The 26,177-nt window shown below is 46.2% G+C and overlaps 1 protein-coding gene across 1 annotated transcript in view; it reads left to right on the top strand.

Moving 5' to 3' along the window:
• The window catches only part of LOC139568712 (axin-2-like), an 86,685-nt gene that overhangs the window by 5,704 nt on the left and 54,804 nt on the right, over positions 1-26,177 (top strand). The window contains exon 2 of the mRNA XM_071390742.1: positions 5,630-5,838. The gene's annotated coding sequence lies outside the window, so the exon portion shown is untranslated. The remainder of the gene's footprint in view (positions 1-5,629; positions 5,839-26,177) is intronic.

Raw genomic sequence — 26,177 nt, 5'->3', positions numbered from 1 at the left:
TTGAGCAGCGCCAGACATCCCTCCCACCAACTTGATATGACTGTGAATAATTCAAAACTGGCTCAACTAGGAGAACACTACATGGTTCCATGTATGGGGAACCTCTGTCTTTGTTCTACGGACGGACGACTTCAGTTTATTGTCAACATGATCGAACCGTTTGACCTAAGAAAGCAGAGTTGGTGGTGATGACACCTGGTATACTACCTCATAGTCATGTTTCAGCTGTCATACCGTCATTTACAGCAGAGACTACATCTGCGTCCTTAACGGCAGCCTTAATCCCTACATAGTGCGCTACTTCTGACCAGAGCCCTTCAGGGAATTGAGTGTCATTTGCGTCGTAGCTTTAGGAGTGCAGGGATCAGCCGTTACTACACTTTATCGAGTGGCAAGTGGGGTTTTAATGACGCGTCGAGCTGTCCAGGCGACGTGATGCACAGAAGAGCGGCGGCCATTTTGAATGACCAAAGACTACGGTGGAGAAGGAAAAGAAACAGCGGTCTATAGGGAGGCCATTCCCTGAGGTCTGACCTAATGACAGCTTCCTGTCTGTCTCTCTGCCTTGCCTCACACATCTGAGAGAGGGAGTGGGAGAGAACATCTGTGGGGTTCTGGACCACTGCTTCAGTTAAAAGGAGGGATGGGGGGGGGGGGGGGGGGGTTCATGGCGGATGGATTGCTTTTCATTTATTTCGCGATGGTGCCCATTGGTTTTGATTATGGCTGCCTCTTTCAAGTTGGAAATAGGCACGGTCCAAAAGACAGTGCTGTCTTTTTCTTGTGTTTTCTCTTTGTGTCTTTGTGACTGCGTGGGGAGGGGGTTGGGGACATATGTCTGTGTTTTGGTGTGTGTTTATAAATGATGTGCACGTGTGCGCGTGAGTGCAGATGCTTGTGCAACGAAAGGGGCCGATGGGTTTCTGTGCACCATACATGTGTGTGTGTGCGTGTGCACATGTGTGTATGTGTGCGTGGGTCTGTCTCATTTCCCCAGCACAGCTGCAATAGGAATAGATTGATGTGAAACACACACATGTTTAAAGGCGAAAGGCTGGACAGACGTGGTCTTGGTACCAGATGGGGGTTTGTAATGAAAAGAGTAATCCCTACCCAGGCATCACTTCCATCAATCCAGCACTACAAAGTGATTCATTGAGGTTTCACAAGAAATCTCTCTCTGCCTCTCTCTCTCTCTTTCCCCCTCTCTCTCTTTCCCTCTCCCTCTCTCGAAGACTTGCAAATGTAGCATTAGCTAATATTCAGAGAGCAGCTCGCCTTTTTATGCACCAGGGCCCTTCTCTGATTGAGCTCCAGTTGACGCATTGCAAATGAGTTGCAGTGCCACAGCTAGCTAGTGAAGCAGGCAATGTCTCTGATTTGTATTCAATATACATGTCACTTCAGGACATGCTAGTTTGGAGGCTGTGGATTTTCTCTCTCTCTTTATCTCTCTCGCTCTCTCTTTCTCTCTCTTTCTCTCTCGCTCTCTCTCTCTCTCTCTTTCTCTCTTTCTTTCTTTCTTTCTTTCTCTCTCTCTCTCTCTCTCTCTCTCTCTCTCTCTCTCTCTCTCTCTCTCTCTCTCTCTCTCTCTCTCTCTCTCTCTCTCTCTCTCTCTCTCTCTCTCTCTCTCTCTCTCTCTCTCTCTCTCTCTCTCTCTCTCTCTTCTTTTCTTTGCCTTTTTCTTCTCTTAATTCCACTCCCCAGCCATAAAAATGTCTTTCTTTGCCACAGTTCCTCGTTATTACAAAGACGCAGCAAATTGGACACAGAAGCAATTAAGGGAGCGGCAGCCTTGCAAGTGTGTTAATAAGCACAGTCCCTTTCATTCCTTGTGTATGCCAGGCTCTTCCTCCCTCTCCGATTCCACACTCCCACCCTCTTTTTCCATCTCTCTCTTCCTCTCACCCTCCCTTTCTCAGTAAATCTATGTTTCTCTTTCCCTCTCTCTCCCTCTCTCTATTTCTCCCTCTCTCGACATATCTATTTCTCTCTCTCACTCCTGCGCTCGCTCGTCATATCCCTCTCCCCCCCCCCTTCTCCCTCTTTTAGTAATAGTGTATGTTTAGCTCGTTCTAAGCAACTCTGTGCAGGGAGTATGGGAGGGAGATGGAGTTCTCTGTCGTAGACTTACATCACACTTGCACAATATGTCAAGAATTCAACATGCATTACCATGTGGTGGAGCGAATAGAGTTTGCCGTAGCGGAATGTTTAAAGTGGTGGTAAATGCAGTATATGAGGTTCTTATGGGACTTTGAAGACAGTGATGTCTAAGGGAACACCTGAGTCTATGGGAGACAATGTTGCCTCTCTCCATTCTCAGCAGCTTCCATCAAAATCAAAGCATTGGGAAGGCAGATACCCTCCAAAGCTGAGAATACATGTGGGAATTCATTTCCAGCTCTTTGCTGAAAAATCAACAACAAAAACATCCTGCTTTCTCTTCCTCTTTTTTTAGGAAGACAACTTCCACGTCCTCTTTCCCTCTTCCTCTTTCCCTCTTCTCCTCTTCCTCTCTTCTCTTATCATGGAGAGTGTCTCCAAACACAAGTATTCCTGAATCCCCAACGGTGAAATCCGAGGTGCCTTGATGCTCAGTGGCGCTCTGGGTTTGGGTTAGAGGGAGGTTTGGCTTGGCCCTCCTCCAGGTGGGAGAACTGGGGTGTAAACAGTTTACAGATCTATGTGTGTGTGTGTGTGTCTGGGTCTGGCAAGTTGGGGGGAAGGCTGGGGCTTAGCCTGGAGGAATGTAACCTGAACACCACTTCACAGGGGGAGCAGGAGTACGAACGGGCATCCATGCATATTGTCTGGCTTGCAGGAAACGGCGCTCCATGTTCAAGGGGAACCGCGGAAACGGCTGACGTAGACAGTCAGGGGGTTCTGTTGGCCTGTCGGAATGACTTGGCTCTGGGCCGCCGGAGGAGGAGGCTCTGGGCTTACATGGTTAGGTTAAACCCGGTTCCAGAGAGGTAGTGTGTGTGTATATGTGTGTGTGTGTGTGTGTGTGTGTGTGTGTGTGTGTGTGTGTGTGTGTGTGTGTGTGTGTGTGTGTGTGTGTGTGTGTGTGTGTGTGTGTGTGTGTGTGTGTGTGTGTGTGTGTGTGTGTGTGTGTGTGTGTGTGTGTGTGTGCATCCCCTTCCATGTGTCTGTAAAACTGTTAGGGGCGGACTCAGCATTATGCATGTTTAAAATCACCATAGTCACGTGACCTTCACTGCATAATGAAGCAGGAAGCCGCTGCAGCAGAGAGCAGATCTGGCTGGCTTCAATGCAGGAAGAAAAATCAGGTGTTGGCAACAAAGAGGTTGGAGGAGGAGAGAGACGTGTATCTCCAAGGACACATACCACCCAGCAGATCAAAAGACCCAGAGGACACGGCTAGCTAGCTAGCTGCTGTATGGTTGAGGTTGAAAGCAGTGGGGGCTACAGCCAACACATGATAGAATTCCTAATGCTGTCCCTGTCTGTCAGTTAATTGAAGCCATGTGTTTCTCCCAAGGGATCGTTTGGGGTTGTCTTTGTAGTGTATCTTTGTCCTATTGTGTGCTTAGCTAATCATTTTCCTCAATAACTTCAACAAAAATACTGTCGTTATTTGCATTTTTCTCTTGTTTTGCGGTAGTCATAGTCTAGCGACTGATGTTTGACAGAGCTTATATCAAACCATATTAATTTACATGATTATGGTACCTTGTAAAAAAAACAATGTTTTTCTATAAATGTTTTGGTCAACGTCGGTTCACTCGGTCACATGGGAATCGATAACACCATCTCCATTGGTTGGACAAATAATTCAACTGAGACTTTAGCGCAAAGAGAGTTCATCATATATCCTTTGATTTATGACAATTAACTATAGGTGTACCAGCGCAATCACGACGCTCACGCACAGTTTGAGGAAGCGGAGCTGCCCGCTAGTCATGTCACTCCTCTAACACGTCCCCTTCTCCAGAGACGGGAAGAAAGTCACTCTGTCACTCTGTCTGTCTGAGGACGTACAGGGTCTAAGTCAGAATACACACAGCTGACAGTCTTAAAGACCATGTGAATATCTGCACATTTTTTTCCTGGATTGATATGATAGAACACGCCCATTTCAGTTTTCTGTTCCATATAGCAGCGACCCGCTTGGAAAAGTTATGTGCCTGTGTTCTGATGGGCTGTTGTTGTGTTGTAATTAGGACCCATTTATCTGTTTGCTGTGGGTTTGCACGGGTGTCCAGCCTGCCAGTCCCCCTGCGGTCTGCCAATCAAGTGAATGCCTGGAATGTGTTCGTGCCAGGTGTTCTTGTGGTTGGTGGAACAGGGGGATGGGGGGAGGGGGTTGGGCACTGCAAGTTATAAGACCAGGCCTTTTCTATGTTCTCTCTCTTTTCTTATGTTACTCGTCGCTGTTTCTTTAAGGGTTTGTTTGGCGTGGGCTACGGCCAGACAGTAGCCTGTGAACGTTTGGGTTCGATAAACCGTTTTCATTTGAGAACTCGAGAACTGTTTGTTTTGGGGGGGGGTGGGGGTTTAATTGAAGCGCTCAGACAAACGGACTTCAACAATGCTTAATAGGAAGATAAATAGACCTTTATACTCGGGCTAAACAGCACTTGGAACTCTTGAGAATGAAATGTTCTCTCACCGCAGTTCACAACCATGAAGCAAACCATTTCTATAGTTTTTTTCTTTGTGGAACTCCTATCTCCGCTAACCAAATGAATGGGTCGGGCTTTGAAGAGGAAGTGACATGCATTCCTCCACAACTGTAAGAGGTATTTACATGTGCTCTCTAAATAATTGCGCGGCAACGCCGGAGCGTCCAACGAATTCTTCACAAAAGCGCCTTCTATTATTTACATTCCTAAAACGTCACGTGGTTTACGTATGCAACCGGATGCCGAATCAAAGTATTCATTCTGGGAGGGAGTCGATGCCGGAAAAAGAAAGAAAGTTCAAAGCCGTAGAGAGGTCAAGCATAGGGGTCAGTCTCTCTCGGAGCCGTTCGCTGCCTGCGTGAACACACAACCGCCAATTGACTTTCTAATGGGGGGCCTGATAAAATATGCAGTGTAATAACTGGTATAGTGGGTCCTTTTTTTGGTTTCCACCCATCTTGTTTTAGTCCATCAGCATCTAAGCGACGCTGCTGATTGAATAATGAGGAGCTGCCGGTTCCCTTTGGGACCCTCTTGGCCCGGCGTTTCACCTCTGAAATTCAAAATGGCGGCCCACTTCTTCTCATGCATAAAAGGGCCTTGAGATTTTCTCTGATATGATCAAAGCGTTGACCTGTGTTGCCGGGGCGACCTTTCCTTTCCCTTGCCCGAAACCCCTCGAGTGGGGGGGGGGGGGGGGGGATCCTGGCTCACGGCGGACACCGGGGAATTGTGCGGTGGCGTCTTCTGCTGTCATCTCAGGCCTTGTCTATTTGATGTGACCTTTCACCCTCGACCGCTGTAGCGATCACGAGGGAGATCTGACTATAGCCCTAGCAGGGTCTGAATAATAAATGATCTAGAATATTATCTACCCTGGATATATGTCCCCAATGCTCCCTATGCAGCTAAGATGTGTCCGAAGGTTCTTCAATTATACTAACCTCAAGGGGGATGTGCTCTCTTCCTTTGTCTTTCAGGCTATGGCACAAAGGACCACTCTAATGTTGACCCATGGAAAGGAGCTGTCAGAAGATTGGAAGCGGTCCAGTGTGGGCCAATGGGAGTGTGTTCTGTCTGGAGAGGTTTGTCAAGGAACCAGGCTTGCGTCTGGATGACAATGGGACAAGGGGACATCTGGACCGGTCGAAGACGGACTTTTTCTGTTCGACATCGGCCCATCTTGAAAGTGAGAGGCATGAAGATGTGACGTTCAGTGTCCTCCATTTTGTTTTTTATCTCATTGTCCTGTCACCCTTTTGGCCCCGCTCCAGGACCCATTATTGAGAGCATGACTTTGCATGTTGTAATGTATGTTGTCAACATGTTGATGTATCGTGAGTGTTATTGTTCATTTTCATGTCATTATTGGCTTGTAAAGTTGAGTTTTTTCCAGTTTTGTTCTTCAAATGAACCTTTATTTTCATTTTTTCAATCATTCTAACCTATTTCGTCAATGAACGTTACTTTGAGAGGGCTATTCTTCAAAGTTTGTTTATTTCTCTGTCAATGTTAGACCCCGGTCCGTTGGCGGTCTGTTGGGCAAACTCCACAGTCCTCCAGGGCTGAACATCCCCTCTCAGCTGTGTAGGAGGTCGATAGTCCAACGTCTCCACACTGCAAACTAGGCCTGAGCCTCTGAGGATTTGGCAGGGGCGAGGCAGGGACGGCGGTAGGGTTGGACTGGGTTTAGTTTGGCTGCCGCGGGGGCTCTGTGGTTTGGACTGATGTGTCGCTGCTGCCTTAACCCCTGTCACTCTTCATATCAGCGGACCATGAGGAATGTTGAGGTCTGTTGGCCACCGATGTGACATAACCCCTCACTTCCTAATCAACGTACCGTTACTATAACACATCTGGCTATAAAGGGGTTATACAGTTGTTCTGAGTATTAATGGATACGTTGCAGACACAGGGTCTGTAATCACTACAGTTACATATGAATAATTATAAACCGGGTAGTTTGGGTCCTGGATGCTGATTGGCTGAAACAGCATTTCAGCCATGTGTATATCAGACAATATGGGTATGACGCAAAAATACTGGTTTACTGCTCTAATCATGTTGCTAATCAGTTTAAAATATATAAAAGGCAACTTGGGGCCAATATACCACGGCTAAGGGCTGTGTCCAGGCACTCCTCATTGCATCGTGCATAAGAAGAGCCCTTAGCAGTGGTATATTGGCCATATACCACACCCCCTCGGGCCTTACTGCTTCAGTGTAGTTATCTATAACTACCAGCACATGTACCTATGCTATGACATGTTTATTCATGAAGTCTTTATTAACCCTTTATAAACAATCCATAACAGTCACGGTTACCTTGCAGACAAGCTTTGCGAGTAAAAAGGAAATTGATTTGTGTGGCATTCATCAGGACTCGTGGTCTTGATTGGTTCCCATCAAAGCCATTGTCCTATCAATGGAACTCATGCGCCTGTGTCGCCAAGTTCTCTCGACACATCTGCACGGTTTTATTGTGCTCTGGGAATGTCTCGGAATCCAGACTTCATTTAGGTCCATATGTATACCGTACAGCCGAGCCCTCCCATCCTGAAGCTCTGTCATGGATATGATATGTACAGAATCTAATGCACCGAGTGATATCTCACAGTTTCACTATTTCAAGCACTTTAAGGCCGACTGTTTGTTTGAACACCACGCCCCGCGGGTCAAATGACCAAATGTCGTCTTACTCGTTGTCCATTCATCCCAAAGGTAAAAGTTCGACAAGGACACTGGAAAAAAAGGCGCGACTGACGACACCACAGTGTTACAACTGCCTGTGATGCGTGTAATACTTAGAGCTGAATCTACACTTGAGCACGGCAAATGTGCCCGGTTTAAAGCTCTCTCCATCCCAGTTTCCCAAAATAGGTGCTCAACTTATCCTGGTATTTCAGTAAGTGCGTGTCTCAAATGACACCCTATTCCCTATGTAGTGCACTACTTTTGGCCAGGGCCCGTAAGGCTCTGGTCAAAAGTAGTGCACTACATAGGGAATAGGGTGCCATTTGATGTGCACCCTAGGAGGCCCTATTAAATGGTGGGTGGTGCTGCTGCTCCGTAATGAGTGGCTGACTCTGGGTAGACTGGAGTTCTCCTAAGCTGATCTGTAGTCCTCATTCCTTGAATGCAGACAGGAACGCCGGCTATTCTCCGGCGTCAGCGCTTCTTAAAGTGGGCTGCCGGAGCTTCGGCACTTTCCCCAAAGCCGAGGAAAAGAGTGGAGAAAATCCCGTTAAATCCACACAACTCTGGAATGCATTTTCATTAAAAGGCGTTTGTTTGAAGGGATTGTGTGGTCCAGGGAGAGTGAATATCAGAAGAGATCAGATTGAATGGCTGATTGCTACGTACTGTAGTCGGAGAGGTTAGAGACAGGAGGGTGAGAGAGGAGAGAAATGACCAAGACACATTTATTTGGCTGCCTGGTTGCCAACAAGGCATTAGAACTGTAAAATGTTTGTATTTTTTGAAAATCCCAGTTTGTGTGTGTGCATGTACGTGTGTGTGCATGTATGTAGGTGTGTGTGTGCGTGTGAACTCCTGTGCCACCAGATAAAGCCACTGTCTGTCTAAATCTCCTATTACTCAGTCCCTACACGTTTCCTTATTTATTTATTTCCCTGTGTCTCTCTTTCCACAAGAGGTAATTACAATCCATGGAGAGACAGGGCTTATCGCAATACTGCTGCCCCCATCCTAGAATGTGTCTGGCAAGGGGGTGCTGAAGATGTGGGCCCCCCCCCATCTCTCTCTCTCTCTCTGTCTCTCTCTCTGTCTCTCTCTCTCTCGCTGTCTCTCTCTCTCTCTCTCTGTCTCTCTCTCTCTGTCTCTGTCTCTGTCTCTCTCTCTCTCTCTGTCTCTCTCTGTCTCTGTCTCTCTCTCTCTCGCTGTCTCTCTCTCTCTCTCGCTGTCTCTCTCTCTCTCTCTCTCTCTCTGTCTCTGTCTCTCTCTCTGTCTCTCTCTCTCTCGCTCTCTCTCTCTCTCTCTCTCTCTGTCTCTGTCTCTCTCTCTGTCTCTCTCTCTGTCTCTCTCTGTCTCTTGTCTCTGTCTCTCTCTCTGTCTCTCTCTCTGTCTCTCTGTCTCTCTGTCTCTCTCTCTCTCTCGCTCTCTCTCTCTCTCTCTCTCTCTCTCTCTCTCTCTCTCTCTCTCTCTCTCTCTCTCTCTCTCTCTCTCTCTCTCTCTCTCTCTCTCTCTCTCTCTGTCTCTCTCTCTGTCTCTGTGTCTGTCTCTGTCTCTGTCTCTGTCTCTGTCTCTCTCTTTCTCTCTCTCTCTCTCTCATCACCCAACAGGTGAAATAAGAACAGCTAGAATAGTTCAGTTCATACAGTTTCAGCCCATAATACGTCCCAAATGGCACCCTATTCCCTTTATAGTGCACTAACATTAGTGCACTAATGTTGACCACAGCCCAACTTTATGTTATGGATGACTGAGATGGAACCCACACACCAATGAAAAGGTCTTGATTTGGTCTTCGCCATGCCTCAATAAGCACTTGTGCCACAACACTGTCAGGCTCATTGAGGTGAACGTGTGGAGCTTTTAAGATGAGCACGAACCACCACACTACTTCTCCTTCCCATTCCTCTTCTCTTGGTTGGTTGATTCTCCTCAGGTTGGATGATTGTGGACCACCCCTGGATAAAAGAGATACACATCCGTCTTGCCTCAACCCCCCCCCACCCACCACCACCACCACCACACACACACACACACACACACACGACCCTCACATCCCAGTCAGCGTGTTCCATTAAAACCAGTTGTACCAGTGGTTTATGGTCAGAGCGGAGGGTAATGTAAGCTGACACCCTGATGCCTTGATTACTGAGACGCTGCTGCAATCTGCAAGCCAGATGAGCCCCAGCCTCTCGCTCCTCTTCTCACTACCATCACGTTCTACTCCCACTAGACCTGTGAGTTCCTTCCATCAATCTCAACTGCTGCTGCAGAGAGAGAGAGAGAGGAAAGGGGGAACGGGTTGTTTGATGGAGGGAGCTGGTGCAGCCACTGCAGAGAGAAGGAAAGAGAGAGGGAGGGAGGAAGGGAGAGAGAGATGGGGAGGGGTGGTGGGGTATTCACATTTTATAGTTGATATTTTTTAAACAGATATGGACACCCTCTGTGCTTGGCTGACAGCACTGGCACATGAACACACACACACTCATACACACATGCACACACCCTCCCTTTGCTCTGCATGGCAATCACCATGGTAACAGAATGCACCGAACAGAACACAATCGGGCCAGGGTATTTTTAAGTTTCAAAGGGATGGAAAGAACAACAGGGATGACAAAGGGAGGAAGAGAGGAGAGGCAGGCAGAGAGAGAGAGAGAGAGAGAGAGGGATGCTAAGCGTGAGCAGATTGAGGTGTGTGTGTGTCCAAGGTTGTTGCCTAGAACCGTCTGAATAGGGGGAGGAGGGAAAGAGAGGAGCGGGTATGGCTTGACAGGCAGGACCTACACCATATCAGAATATATCAGAATATATCAGCATGGGAAATTACCTTGGTTAGAGTGAAACAGCTAAATCCATAATGTCTGTGTATATGTATTTTATTTATTTCTCTCGCTCTCTCTCTCTCACTTTGTTTGACCTAGCTTGTGTCAATCATCTCCTTTTCTCACATCATGATTGGGCGTCCCAAACTAGATGTAGGGGTCTTATGGCACCCCCTGGCTCAAGTTCAAAGGTCAGGCAAGGGCAAAGGTGGTCCTCGCACATCACCTGTGAATTCCTAAATAAATCAGGCTTACTGTAAGATGGCGCCGTACTGGATGGCCTCTGTTTTGCATGGTTCGATCCAACTTTGCTTCCTGTATATAGTATTCTTGCTTACTTAATTACTTACTTACTTTATTTGGTATTTCATATTTGTTTTCTAGTTATACATTGTTATTGATTATTGCATTGTTGGGTTTTGAGTTTGCAAGAAAGGCGTTAAAAGAAAGACATTAAAACTTGAAAACTGAGTGCTCACACACACACACACACACACACACACACACACACACACACACACACACACACACACACACACACACACACACACACACACACACACACACACACACGTGTGCAAGCAAGCAGACACACACACACAGCCGACACTGAGCCCCTCTGCCAACAACAAGCCATAAAGTCCACATCTGGCCCACTTCTCACCACCACTTTATAGGACACGCCAGTATCTCAGGCTGTATCTTACTGTATCTTACTTACTTTGAATCCATCAACAAAGTGAATGTAGTGCACCTTCATCAGTGTTTTTCCTACATACCAGTATAGAAATAAATCCAGATGCTGACTGTGAAGAAATACAGTACACTACTCTAAATATACGCACACACACAAACACACACTTCTGTTTTACTATCCTTGTGAGGACCAAAACATGTACTCCCTTCCAAAATTGTATTTTCCCAAACCTAATCCTAACCTTAACCTAACCCCAAAATTCTAACTCCTAAGACTAAACCTAACCCTAACTCCTAACCCTAAACCTTACTCTAAATTCTAACCCTCATTGTAACTCTAAACCTAACCCCTAAGCTTAAAATAACCTTTTTCCTGGTGGGGACCGGCTAAATGTCCCCACTTGTCCGTATTTTCCTTGTTTTACTATCCTTGTGAGGACTTATTTTCCCCACAAGGATAGTAAAACCAACCCCCCCCACACACACAGTCTACAGACCTGTACGTTCCCTATCACAGACATGGCCAACATGCAGAGTTCAAAGAGTCACTAGGAAGACTAGCTTCAGCTGAGTTTGGAACAGACCAAATAGAGAAGGGGGGAGAAATCCAGAAACTTGCTCATTGCTAGCTTTGCACCATTTAAGCTGTGACATAAAACCCCCTTGTTTTCTGAGAATGGTTGGAACCAGAGAAGATAGGCCTGGGTAATAGGAGAAATGCAAGGCTGTTGTTCTGTCTGAGGTTGACTTTCTCCACACCGATATGCCTGAAAGATGATTTGATGTTTTGTCTGTTTCGCTGCCAGGTTATCCCCCTTCCTTCTCCTCCTCCACCTCCTCCCCCTTTTTCTCTCTCATCACCCCGGTAACTTATTAATTTCTGTCAGTTGTTTTTCTGTCATTTAGAGATACACCAAATCACATTATTTTTGTCATGGATTATGTAGAGGCAATACATTTCAGAGAAGAGAAAAAAATATCAAAGATGTTTCACAATCACCTACTAGTGGTGAAGGAGGGTGTGTGTGTGTGGGGGGGAGTGGGGTGTGTGTGAGCTCACGCTTGTGTGAATGTTCATGTGGCACATGTGTGAGCGTGTGTCACTCTCCCTTAATACACAAAGACCGTGTATCAAGGGAGAAAAGAGTTCTATGCTGGCAGATAAAAAAATGGCTGATGAGTCTTGGTCATGCCAGAGATGGTCAGACTGTTAGATGTTATGTCTTCTACAGCTATCAGCGTCAGAGTTTCTCACTTCAAAAGAAACGCCATTGATTCGGCAAGGTTCCAGGATTCACGCCACCCAGTAAATACTTCTGGAGGTCATCAAATAGGCTGACCTGCAGGGGGTCCCAGCTTCTTAAGACATGGGGATGGGAGGGGGTACACCCTCTCTTACATCTTCAGAGAGGAAGAGAGGGGGAGAAAAGGGGGATGGAAAATAGAGAAGATGGAGTTCCCCCCCACAAATCTGCTGTTGAAGGCATTTTTTTTGTTGCCTTTCCGAGCCTCGGAAGCTTACCACAGCTCCATGATACACACAGATGCACATACACACACATGCACCCCCCCCCCCCCCCCATCCTCCACAAACACACACCAAAAAGACCGTCCACCCTCTGCTAAGGGATATAGGACGGATCCGTGCTTGACAGTGTCACAGTAGCAAAAGCCCATCAAAACCAGGCCTCTGAAGCGGAGGTGGCTATAATGAAGAGTGTGTGGCGGAGGATTTGAAGCTGTCACTTTGTAATTACCTCAACAAATATAGGCTTGGATAGGGAGGGAGACGGAAGGGGAGGGGGACCAGAGTGACTGAAGCCAGCTAAGAGGAAAGCTGTGGTAGAAAATTGGAAGTGACAGACTAAATAACACCGCGTGGGACGTAAAATTACTTTTTTTCTATTCCTCCGTCTTTAAAAAAAAATGTGTTAGTGTTACTTCAAGGCTTTTCGTGGCGACGGAGGGAGAAGAGCTGAGCTCTATCCCTCTCTGAAACGAGAGAATATCCCTCGCTTTCATCTCGGGAAAGAATCTCTCACATCCCTTCCTTTGATGGGCTAGTCTTTGGTGTGTGTTCTTATCCTTTTACAGGAGGTGTGTGTGTGTGTGGTGTGCATTAGGTCTTAGACGTGACACACTGTGACATTGACACGCCATGATATCACTTCCTCGTCGAGGAGGACGGGGCTCAGAGAGTGTTGACGGTGCTGTAATGGATCTTCTGTAGCCAGACAAACTCTGCCGCTAGAAATCGATCTTCTGTAGCCTGACAAACTCTGTAGCCAGAAACTGATTTTCTGTAGCCTGACAAACTCTGTAGCCAGAAACTGATTTTCTGTAGCCAGACAAACTCTGTAGCCAAAAGAACAGCATGTACAATGAGGAACTGGGCCTTGAACGCTCATTGACTTAGCAAGTCTCTCGCAATGGACCTTCTGTAGCCACACGAACTCTGAAGCCAGAAATGTATCTTCTGTCGCCGGGGGACGAGAGATAAACAAAGCCCTTGAGCGCTTGAGACTCGCTCAGCCGACGGGCGTTCGAGGGCCTTGTTGCTCTTCCTCGTTTTCCACGCCCTACGTGTTTTTCGAGAAGGAAGTGAGGGATTCGTGAGGTCGCTCTCGCCTAATGGCGATGCCCACTTAGATTCATTGTGTAGGCGATTACATCACCATCCTGTGCTTAAGCTCTTGGCAGTGTTGTGAAGGTTCGAGGACAATGCTGCTGTAGGACTTGAAAGCATGTTGCGTGAATGGAACATCAATCCCAAAGAAACGGCCTGTTTCCTCGTTTGTGGCCATATTTCAAATTCAGGAACTATATGGCCCTGGGTGATTTTGAGAGGTGTTACTCAGAGCCCCATTATTTTCTATGTGTGTGCGGTGTTGTGTGTGTGTGTGTGTGTGTAGATTTACACGCGTGTGAGTGTGTGTGTGTGTGCTTTTATGCTTCACTAACCTGCCCGCAGCTCTGTACCTCCAACGTGTTTTATATTCTCCTCTCTCTCTCTTCTCTCTTCTCTCTCTTCTCTCTTCTCTCTCTCTCTCTCTCTCTCTCTCACTCACTCACTCACTCACTCACTCTCACTCACTCTACCAGTGCACCTCTACCGCTGCGTGTCTGGCCAGAGTCCAGCTATAGATTGATTGTTAATTAAGGTTTGTAAGCGATGCACGGTCCTGCCTCCAAATCCTACCCCAGTGTTCTTTCACATTCACCAGTGTCCATGTTCCATTCCATTGATATTAGTGATGGTAGTGTCTGATAGCGCCCCAGTCTGCCTGCACAGCTAAATGCCTGTGGCTGGTGCAGGTATTCAGATATAATGTGCATTCACATGCACACACACACACACCTGAATGTATATGAAATCGCACATGTGTGCACTTACATAAAGATCAATGTACAAATACTCAAACGGCGCTGTACACAGCCACACGTACACACACATTAAAACACAACTGCAGACGTATACACACAATACTGTTTTCGAGTATATACCCGTCACTCTACATCTCATCTAGCACCTCCCGTGGCAAATTGGATTTTTAAACGGCTTCCTTTTGATCATTCCCTACGCCCTAATTGACTGAAGTTTTCTCTCTCCCCTCTCTCCCTCACTAGAGAAGCTAATGAAACAGAGAAATGGTCTCTATAGCAACTCTAGCAGTGAATGTATAAAGGACGAATGACAAGTGTTTAAAGGGCTTGAGGGGTTTTTAATGTTCAGTTTTGTTTTCTCTCGCTCATCGGCTGAGAAGGTCTCCGGAGAAACACGAATAAACAACAGCCATGGGAGAGAGAGAGAGAAAGAGATCCTTGGTGATCAATGGCTGAGTTATTGTTCCTCACAAGGACGAGAGGGGAGAGAAGAGGAGACAAGTATGATGCATTGCAGTTGTGTACAATGCTGTGCAAAAGGGCCGTTTGCAGAAATGATAAATGCACTTGTCTGTGAGGATATTGTGTACTAGTGTAACCTACCGTACCTAGATATCTGTGAGATGGAGTATTTTAGCTAACAGGCCATGCACTTTTGATAATTCCCTCAGAATCTTGCTATAGAGCTTTGCCTTAGCCCCCCGTAATAGGAACTAGGACATGTCTATGAGTGTGTCTCTGTTGACATATGTACTAATGTAGGTGCCATTATAGTACGCGTTGACTTAGAGTAATGAACTGAAATGTCAACTCACAAGTGAGCATGTGTGAAAACTAACGGACCGATGCGGTCTTATGAACAGTGTCTTCTGAATTGACATACTTGGATATAATTATGTCTTCTGAATTGACATACTTGGATATAATTATGTCTTCTGAATTGACATACTTGGATATAATTATGTCTTCTGAATTGACATACTTGGATATAATTATGTCTTCTGAATTGACATACTTGGATATAATTATGTCTTCTGAATTGACATACTTGGATATAATTATGTCTTCTGAATTGACATACTTGGATATAATTATGTCTTCTGAATTGACATACTTGGATATAATTATGTCTTCTGAATTGACATACTTGGATATAATGATTGTTAGTGTGCACAGCGTTACAGTAGCTTCCCATACAAAAAGTACAGTACATTAATGACTATCAGGAGCGTTGCTAAAACCAAGGTGACGGCTGCTGAATTCGTACGATCACCCGTATGATTTACCACGTGATATTTATCTGTTCTTCATAAGTTGACAAATCTGTTTTGCTCACCGCAAACATTCGAATCCTCTCCACTGTTTGTGGTGGGCATGTTCCTCATCATTTAGTGGAGTTGACACGCTTCAAGTCATAGTGGTTGTCTCGATGCTGACTTGTTTGTTTGTGATTATGTGTATATTGAATACGGATCTGATGAATGTGAGTGTTTACAGTATATATTCCATTATGCCTTTATTGACCGCACACCAACAGAGAGAGAGAGACAGACAGAGAGACAGAGAGAGAGACAGACAGAGAGAGACAGAGAGAGAGACAGAGAGAGAGAGAGAGACAGAGAGAGAGAGAGAGACAGAGAGAGAGAGAGACAGAGACAGATACACAGACACAGAGAGGGAGAGAGAGAGAGACAGATACACAGAGAGGGAGAGAGAGAGAGACAGATACCAGGTCATGTGTCTTCTCAGTCATGTTGACACTGGTCTACTACCATTGCTTTAATGTATTGTTGTTCTGATTAATATTGTTGTTGTAGTTGTTGTTAATGGTAATCCCATGTCCACTACTACTATTATTACTGCTGTTGGTCCCACCATTTATTTATATATAAATATATATATTTTATATATATATATATATATATATATATTTTTTTTTCTTTATGTATACTTTGACAATGTAAGTAATAATGAACTTGCCATGTCAGTAAAGTAAATTGAATTGAATTGAAAGAGAGAAAGAAAGAGCAAAAGCAGACCCATAGATATTGTAAAGGGTGCGTGTTGGTGGCAGGGAAGTCAGGCGCAGGAGAACGAACTTGGTATAGACGGAGTCGTTTAATAAGTGTTGACAAAACTCCAAAAACCAAAATAACAAAAGTGGGTACAAAACCCGTCGCACAACAACACATAACTTGCACATCACTTACAATCAAACAATCTCCGACAAGGACATGAGGGGAAACAGAGGGTTAAATACACAACATGTAATTGATGGGATTGGAACCAGGTGTGAAGGAAGACAAGACAAAACCAATGGAAAATGAAAAATGGATCAGTGATGGCTAGAAGGTCGGTGACGTCGACCGCCGAACACCGCCCGAACAAGGAGAGGGACCGACTTCGGCGGAAGTCGTGACAGATATATACACCTGTCCATAATTACCTCCAGCAGGTCAGCCTCCCCATAGCCTCTATCACCAGAATCCTTAAACTAACACCAAGTCAAACTATCAAACCCTTTTTTATCCTTTCTTCCCCCTCTCTGTCTTCCCTCTTCTTTTCTCTTTACACAGAGCAGACCTTGATGTTTTTCCAATAATTGGCAGCAAGAGGTAGCTTTTTTCTCCCTCTCTCTCTCTCTCTCTCTCTCTTTATTTCTCTCTCTCTCTGTTTTCTTCTCTTTCTCTTCCTTCGGAGAGATGAATAGTTGGCCGGGGATCAAAGGCGGACCCTTGCGCCACTCTAGCCACCACAAAGGGGCGTGGGGGGGGGGGGGTGGCATGGGGCCAGGTGCTGTACAGCTACACGAACAGGACAGACACACAGGACAGCCAGACAGGACAGACACACAGGACAGACACACAGGACAGCCAGACAGAACGGACGGACGGACGGATCATAGTAGTGGTCACTTTACAAATGGCAGGCGCATAAAAGAGCAGTGAAACATGGTGCTACGTGATATAAAAAGACAGTTATGCCATTAAGTTGACAGACAGTACAAATGTCGGACGGACGGACGGACGGACAGACAGACAGACACTGGTGTGTATGGGGCAAGGGGTGGGACCCACACAAAGGGGGCTGAGTCCGGTTTCACATTACTTATACTCTCTCTCTCTCTCTCTACCTTTCTTTCTATCTCTCTCTCTCTCAATCTGTCTTCTGTTTGTGCTCTAGCAGGTTGAAGGTGCATAGACTGAGCTGAGGCCCACGCAGCTATAGGTAAACATCTCTTCCCCATGGAGAAACCCTGTTTTAATGTTTGAGAACTGACTGGAGTTCAGTGGAAGAACAGCCCTTGTTCAAATATATATAAATATATGTACGCTGTAGCCCCAGTCAGATGTGTGTAAGGCTAGAACAAATAAATTGAGGTTGTGGAGACAAAAAAAGCGAGGTAGGTAAAACAAATGAACAAGCCCTCGTAGCCCAAACATATCCAAGACCCCTGTTAGTTTTCAACCCTTTGCATTTGACACGTTTGCAGAAATGTAGTTAGAAGAGGATGGGAAGGAGGCAGAGTGACTATTACTCCTATAGCCTTGATCAAAGACTACTATTCTAGCAACTACAACATAACTGACAGAATATTCACGTGTAATACATGTTGGCCAACATTTGATGAAAATAAAGTCTTGATTATGCTAGCTTACTCTAAAACATAGTAATTCCATTTTAAGGCCTTAAAGGCCCAGTGCACTCAAAAACGTGATTGTCCTGTGTTATATATATATATTTTCTGTTTCCTCCTCCTCACTCAAACCACTCCCAGACAGTTCTAGCTAAATTATTGCTTGAGAAATTGCTCTTTACTAAGATGCTTTTTTTTTTTTATTGAAAACAATCAAAATAAAATAAAATTGTTGTCAGGACCCGGTGCGAGAAACAGTCACTAATAATCGTCAGAACCCAGAAGATGAGGCAGACACAGCAGTACTAGAGATGGTGGTTTAATTAAAGAACAAAATCTTCAGGCAAAGAAACTAAATCCACAATGTCCAAAAATAAAGCCAAGAGGCACAAAATGGAAATCCTCCAAAATACAAAAGAAACTCCACAAAGTGGTAAAAAACAGCAGGGAAAAACAAACCTCAAAAGACTACTCAAATAACACACAAGAACTAAACCAGAGAACCTCTGGAAAATCCAACAAGAGAAATATCTGTATAAAACAAGGCTTGGGCTGGGGCTGGGTGCTAACTTACAAACACTGAGCAAGGAACTGAGGAACACACAGGGTTTAAATACTAACAAGGGAACGACCCACAGGTGCAAACAATAATTAGAGCAAGAAAAAACAAAAAGGTACAAAAAAGGTGCAATGGGGACATCTAGTGACCAAAACCCGAACAGTCTTGGCCAAAACCTGACAGAATCCCCCTCCTAGGAACGGCTCCTGACGTTCCTACCAGCCTTCTCAGGGTGGAGGGTCCTGAACTGACGAATGAGGTCAGGGTCCAGTATGTCCTTGGCAGGAACCCAGGAGCGCTCCTCGGGACCATAGCCCTCCCAGTCCACCAGATACTGCCAGGACCGCTGCACCCGGCGGGAATCCAGTATCCGGTGGACGGTATAAGCCGACTGGCCACCGATCGACACGGGGCGGAGGTCTGCCTGCCGGGATAAGGGGAGAAAAAACAACAGGTTTTAATAAAGAAATATGAAATGTCGGATTGATCTTAAGGGATCTGGGTAAGTGCAGGCGAAAAGTAACGGGATTGACTCTCCTGGCAATCTTAAAGGGACCGATGAATCTCTGGGACAGCTTGCGAGACTCCACCCGTAGTGGTAAGTTCTTTGTTGAGAGCCATAATCTCTGGCCGGGGTACAGGGTAGGACCGGGACGGCGACGTCTGTTGGCTTGTCGTTGGTACTGCTGAGAGGAACGCAGAAGATTAAGACGTGCCTTCTTCCACGTAAGCCGACAGCGTCTGATGAACCTCGAGGCTGAAGGCACTCTGACTTCTGCCTCCTGGTCCGGGAACAATAGAGGAGCATAGCCAAACTGACACTCATGCGGGGATATACCAGTGGAGGAGGAGCACAAGGTGTTGTGCGCGTACTCGGCCCAAACAATGAAGGATGACCATGTGGACGGGTTGTTGGAAACCATACATCTGAGGGTGGTTTCCAGCTCCTGATTCATCCTCTCAGTTTGGCCATTGGACTCCGGATGGTACCCTGAAGATAAACTGGCCGTGGCCCCTATGAGTTGGCAGAAGGCCTTCCAAAACCTTGAGGCGAACTGGGGACCTCTGTCGGAAACCATATCTTGCGGAATGCCAAAGACTCGGAACACATGGTTAATCACCAACTCAGCTGTTTCCTTGGCAGAAGGTAATTTGGTCAAGGGAACAAACCTGGCCGCCTTAGAAAACCTGTCGATGATGACTAGGATCGTAGTATTACCATGGGACGGAGGAAGGCCAGTAATAAAGTCCAACGAGATATGGGACCAGGGTCGGTGGGGAATAGATAAAGGGTGAAGGAGTCCTTGAGGGCGGAGGTGAGAAGATTTGCCCTGGCAGCACACGGAACAGGCCTTGACGAAAGTGGCAACGTCGTCCTTTATGGTGGGCCACCAGAACTTACGCTGGATGAACTCCAAGGTGCGACCTACGCCCGGGTGACAGGTGAGGCGAGAGGAGTGCCCCCACAGAAGGACTTGGGACCTTGCTGCCTTGGGAACAAACAACCGATTGGCCGGACCTCCTCCAGGACCCGGTTCGATGGCTTGAGCTTGTTTCACGGTATCCTCCACTTGCCACGAGATCGGAGCCACGATCTTAGCGGCCGGAAGGACAGTCATGTCAGTATCTTCTCGAATGGCAGGAGAGTAGATTCGTGACAAGGCGTCCGGTTTGAGATTCTTCGACCCGGGTCTATAGGTGAGGATAAACTGAAATCGGCTGAAGAAAAGAGACCATCGAGCTTGTCTGGAGTTCAACCGCTTCGCCTGCTGGATATACTCCAGATTTTTGTGGTCCGTAAGCACTTGAAACGGTTGAGAAGCCCCCTCGAGCCAGTGTCTCCATTCCTTCAATGCCATCTTAACCGCTAGGAGTTCACGATCCCCCACATCGTAATTCCTCTCGGCCGGGGTAAGCCGGTGAGAGAAGAAGGCGCAAGGATGAAGCTTCTTGTCTTCACCCCTCTGAGACAGGACAGCTCCAACCCCAACCTCTGATGCGTCTACCTCCACCACAAAAGGTTAATCCGCCGTTGGTAGTGTCAGGATGGGAGCAGAGAGGATGCGCTGCTTGAGTCCTTGGAAGGCCGTCTCAGCCTCTCTTCCCCACAGAAACCTTGTGTTGCCACCCTTGGTTACAGCTGAGAGAGGGGCTGCCACCGAGCTGAAGTTCTTGATGAACTTGCGATAAAAGTTGGTGAAGCCCAGGAAACGCTGAACTTCCTTAACGGACTTGGGGGTGGGCCAATCCGCTACCGCCCCTACCTTCTTGGGGTCCATCTGGACTCGACCGGGTTCCACTATAAATCCCAGGAATTGTACTCGAGAGGAATGGAATTCACACTTTTCCGGCTTAACGTACAAATGGCTGTCTAGGAGGCGTTTGAGCACTTGTCTGACATGCTTAGTGTGTTCTTGAAGGGAGCTCGAAAAGATGAGGATGTCATCCAAGTAAACAAACACGAAGATGTTAAGCATATCCCTAAGCACACCGTTTATGAGCGCTTGGAACACAGCCGGGGCGTTGGTCAGGCCGAAGGGCATCACCGAGTATTCGTAGTGACCAGTAGGCGTGTTGAAAGCGGTCTTCCACTCGTCCCCGGGTTTGATCCGCACAAGATGGTATGCGTTCCGCAGGTCAAGCTTAGTGAAGACAACTGCTTCCTGGAGCAGCTCAAAGGCTGTGGCCATAAGGGGTAGCGGGTAGCGGTTACGGCATTGAGTCCCCGGTAGTCAATGCAAGGTCGTAATCCACCGTCTTTCTTGGCCACAAAGAAAAACCCTGCTCCCGCCGGCGAGGTAGATGGACGCATGAGGCCTGCTGCCAGAGCGTCCTTGATGTAGGTATCCATAGCAGCTCGTTCGGGAGGAGAAAGGGAAAAGATCCGACCCCTGGGAGGACAGGTCCCCGGAAACAGGTCGATGGTGCAATCGTAAGGTCTATGGGGTGGTAGTTTGGTGGCCCTCTGTTTGCTAAATACCAGTTTGAGGTCATGGTAACACTCGGGAACTCGGGACAGGTCGATGGATTCTAGAGACTCGGAAGGGGAACTCTGGGAACTCGGGAAGATACAAGTGGCTTGGCACGTAGGACCCCACTGCTTGATAGTGCCCACAGACCAGTCGATGTGAGGGTTATGGCTGTGAAGCCAGGGATAACCAAGGACGAGAGGGAACTCGGAACAGGAGATCAGATGAAAGTTCATCACTTCCTGGTGTTGGGAAACTGAAAGTCGCAAGGGGGTAGTGGCACGAGTGACAAGTCCAGATCCCAAAGGGCTTCTATCCAACGTAGTAACCCTTATGGGGTCACTTAGAGGTTCAGAAGGAACGCCATTCTCCTTCGCCCAGACCCCATCCATGAAGTTACCTGCGGCTCCAGAGTCTACCAAGGCTTGAAGAGAAAACTCGTGGTCGTCCCAGGAAAGGGTAACTGGAATGAGCAGGCGGGAGTTGGATGGATGGGAGGAGGTTATGTTTCCCGTTACAGTCCTCCCAGGCCTGCACGGGAGAGTGCGTTTCCCTGGAGCCCGGGACACGTGGAGCGGAAATGGCCCGGTTTGCCGCAATATAGACAGCATCGCTCCCTCATCCGGCGGTCTCTCTCAGCCTGGGAGATGCGTCCAACCTGCATGGGTTCTGGTGGAGCCAGCGAGGATAAAGGTGGAGACTCGGAGCTGGAACCGATAGGAGCTAGGGTGAGCGGTCTACGGTTGAGTTCCCTCTCTCTCAGACGCTGGTCTATGCGTGAAGCCAACTTGATAAGGGACTCGAGGTTGTCCGGTGGTTCCCGAGTGGCCAGTTCATCTTGGATGGTGTCAGAAAGACCCTTCAAAAAACACACTGTGAGCGCCTCGTCGTTCCAGCCACTTGCTGCTGCCACAGTGCGGAACTGGATGGCATAGTCCGTCACGCTGCGCCGACCTTGGCGGAGAGTCAGGAGCTGTTTGGCTGAGTCAGGGCCGTTGGTAGGACCTTGAAACACTCGCTTGAATTCTTCAGCAAAGGTAGAGTAGCTGGCACAGCAAGGACTTTGGGCATCCCACACAGCAGTAGCCCAGGCTAGGGCTTTTTCCGACAGCAGGGTGATGATATATGCTATCTTGGACCGGTCGGTGGGAAACGACGATGGTTGCAGCTCAAAGGAGAGAGAACATTGGGTGAAAAACCCCTTACAAACACTCGGATCCCCTGAGAACCGTTGGGGAGGCGGCAGACGAGGTTCAGCCAGGGGGTTAACTGCCAGGGGCACTTGAATCGGATGAACTGGAGCAGAAGCGGTTGCCGGGGAAAGTCGATCCAAAATCTGCTTTATGGAAGTCAGCATCTCTGACAGAAGTTGAGAATGTCTAGCCATTAAGGCCTCTTGCTGAACCAGAGCAGCTTCGTGGCGTTGGACAGTCCCCTCGTGGTGGGACAGCATGGAAAAAAAAATCCTGGGTACTGGCTGCCTCTGGGTTCATTATAATGGCTCAGTGTTTCTGTCAGGACCCGGTGCGAGAAACAGTCACTAATAATCGTCAGAACCCAGAAGATGAGGCAGACACAGCAGTACTAGAGATGGTGGTTTAATTAAAGAACAAAATCTTCAGGCAAAGAAACTAAATCCACAATGTCCAAAAATAAAGCCAAGAGGCACAAAATGGAAATCCTCCAAAATACAAAAGAAACTCCACAAAGTGGTAAAAAACAGCAGGGAAAAACAAACCTCAAAAGACTACTCAAATAATACACAAGAACTAAACCAGAGAACCTCTGGAAAATCCAACAAGAGAAATATCTGTATAAAACAAGGCTTGGGCTGGGGCTGGGTGCTAACTTACAAACACTGAGCAAGGAACTGAGGAACACACAGGGTTTAAATACTAACAAGGGAACGACCCACAGGTGCAAACAATAATTAGAGCAATAAAAAACAAAAGGTACAAAAAAGGTGCAATGGGGACATCTAGTGACCAAAACCCGAACAGTCTTGGCCAAAACCTGACAATTGTATTGGTCACACACACGTGATTAGTTGTTGCGGGTGTAGCGAAATGCTTGTGCTTCTAGCTCCGACAGTGCTTCTAGCTCCGACAGTGCAGTAATATCTAACAAGTCATATCTAACAAATTACACAACATATGCCCAATACACACAAATCTAACATTTTTTAAAGGGGTGGATCAGCTTAATATTGAGGAAAGAATGTTGCTTCCATCAATGTAATTGTCTGCATCATTTCCAATCCCCCATATATTTTTGGGGTAAATATATATATATCCATACACGCATGCATACATATACACATATATACATACACATACCTATATAGACATACATACTTTTTTAAAGAATATACCTTTATTATTATTCCCCGCAAACCCTACCACCGATCCCCCAATTGGAGTAAACTAATAAACACTTCGGCTTTTACCTTCAATTTATACATCTTTATACACATTTTACAGACACAGTCTATTTTACAATAGTTCTTTTTTGTTTGTTTTTAGTCCTTCCTCTATTTCTGATGTCCATCCAATTTGTAACTGTGCTACTTCACAAAAGTTCTGAACCTATATACATTCTACATTTGACATTGTTTTATATATATTTCCATACTATGAGGTTGGAATAATACTGTGGAATTGTGAAGATCCATTTTAGTGTCATGAGCTGTTTGAAAAGACCGCCTAAAATGTCAGCCTGTTTTGGTGGGATGGAGTTTTGGCCTGCATTGTGACATCACCAGTCGATACATTTGTTAATAGACCAATAAGAAAGATAGTTCCAAACCTCTCTGCCAATAACAGCTCATTTTCTGTTTTCTCCTCCTCACTCAAACCACTCCCAGACAGTTCTAGCTAAATTATTGCTTGAGAAATTGCTCTTTGCTAAGATGCTTATTATTATTTTTTTAAACAATCAAAATAAAATAAAATTGTATTGGTCACACACACGTGATTGGTTGTTGCGGGTGTAGCGAAATGCTTGTGCTTCTAGCTCCGACAGTGCAGTAATATCTAACAAGTAATATGTAACAAATTACACAACATATGCCCAATACACACAAATATAAGTAGGAATGAATTAAGACTATATATATAAGGACGAGCGATATCAGAGCGGAACGGACTAGGATACCGTAGACTAGTATATAATACAGTATATACATATGAGATGAGTAATGCCAGATATGTAAACATTATTAAAGTGACTAGTGTTCCATTCCTTAAAGTGGCCAGTGATTTCTAGTCTATGCCTATAGGCGGCAGCCTCTAATGTGCTATTGATGGCTGTTTAACAGTCTGATGGCCTTGAGATAGAGGCTGTTTTTCAGTCTCTCGGTCCCAGCTTTTATGCACCTGTACTGACCTCGCCTTCTGGATGATAGAGGGGTGAACAGGCAGTGGCTCGGGTGGTTAATGTCCTTGATGATCTATTTGGCCATCCTGTGACATCGGGTGCTATAGGTGTCGTGGAGGGCGGGTAGTTTGCCCCGGGTAATGCGTTGGGCAGAACGCACCACCCTCTGGAGAAACTTGCGGTTGGGGGCGGTGCAGTTGTCGTACCAGGCGGTGATACAGCCCGACAAGATGCTTTCAAATGTGCATCTGTAAAAGTTTGTGAGGGTTTTAGGTGACAAGCCTCATTTCGTTAGCCTCCTTACCTCACAGTGAGGTATTTAATTGTTACCCAGAAATGATTTGATATTGGGATAAAAACGGCTGCATTGGACCTTAAATATACACATAGTGTACAAAATATTTTGAAAACATTATGCTCTTTCCATGACATAGACTGACCAGGTGAATAGATGTGAAAGCTATGATCCCTTAATGATGTCACGTGTAAATGAAGGGGAGAAGACAGGTTAAATAAGGATTTTTAAGCCTTGATAAAATTGAGACATGGATTGTGTATGTGTGTCATTCAGAGAGTGAATGGGCAAGACAAAATATTTAAGTGCCTTTAAAACGGGGTACGGTAGTAGGTGCCAGGCGCAGAGGTTTGTGTCCAAAACTGCAACTCTACTGGGTTTTTCACGCTCAACAGTTTCCAGTGTGTACTGTATCAAAAATGGTCCTCTACCCAAAGAACGTCCAGCCAGCGTATTGGAATCAACATGGGCCAGCATCCCTGTGGAACGCTTTCAACACCTTATAGAGTCAATGCCCCAACGAATTGAAGCTGTTGTGAGGGGGAAAAAGGGGGTGCAACTCAATATTAAGAAGGTGTTCTTAATGTTTTGTACACTCAGTGTATTTTATTGTTAAAGACTGTGATTCCTATTTCAACACAAGCACAACTTTTGACATCCCTCCATTGCTCAAAATACTTGGCATATGACTCTCACCTGTAATACATTTGGTGTATTTGAAGTACGTCCAGAGCATATTTGGCCCTGTCTGATGACGAGTCCCCTGGTCCTCGTTGCTCATCGTGCCATCTGTGGGAAATACTTCCTTTATCCTCTTTCTCAAGGTGTTTCATAAACGTGAGAACTGTAAGGCATTCATCCACCGCCGTGTTCGTGTTGCTCGTTCTGATGTTTCTTAACGTCTTTCTTTGTATTTTCTTGTATTTGTGTGTTATTTTGTATTGTTAGGTATTACTGCCCTGTTGGAGCAAGCATTTCACTGCACCTGCGATAACATCTGCAAAATATGTGTACGCGACCAATAAAATGTGATTTGATTTGTTCACTGATCTGATTCCTCGGTACATTTGTTTTCTCTGTGTACTCCTGTTCTGCAT

The sequence above is a fragment of the Salvelinus alpinus genome, chromosome 2 (assembly GCF_045679555.1).
Source record: "Salvelinus alpinus chromosome 2, SLU_Salpinus.1, whole genome shotgun sequence".
NCBI classification, from domain to species: domain Eukaryota; kingdom Metazoa; phylum Chordata; class Actinopteri; order Salmoniformes; family Salmonidae; genus Salvelinus; species Salvelinus alpinus.
Note: the sequence above shows the minus strand (reverse complement) of the source record. Positions and strands in the feature narration are given on the sequence as shown.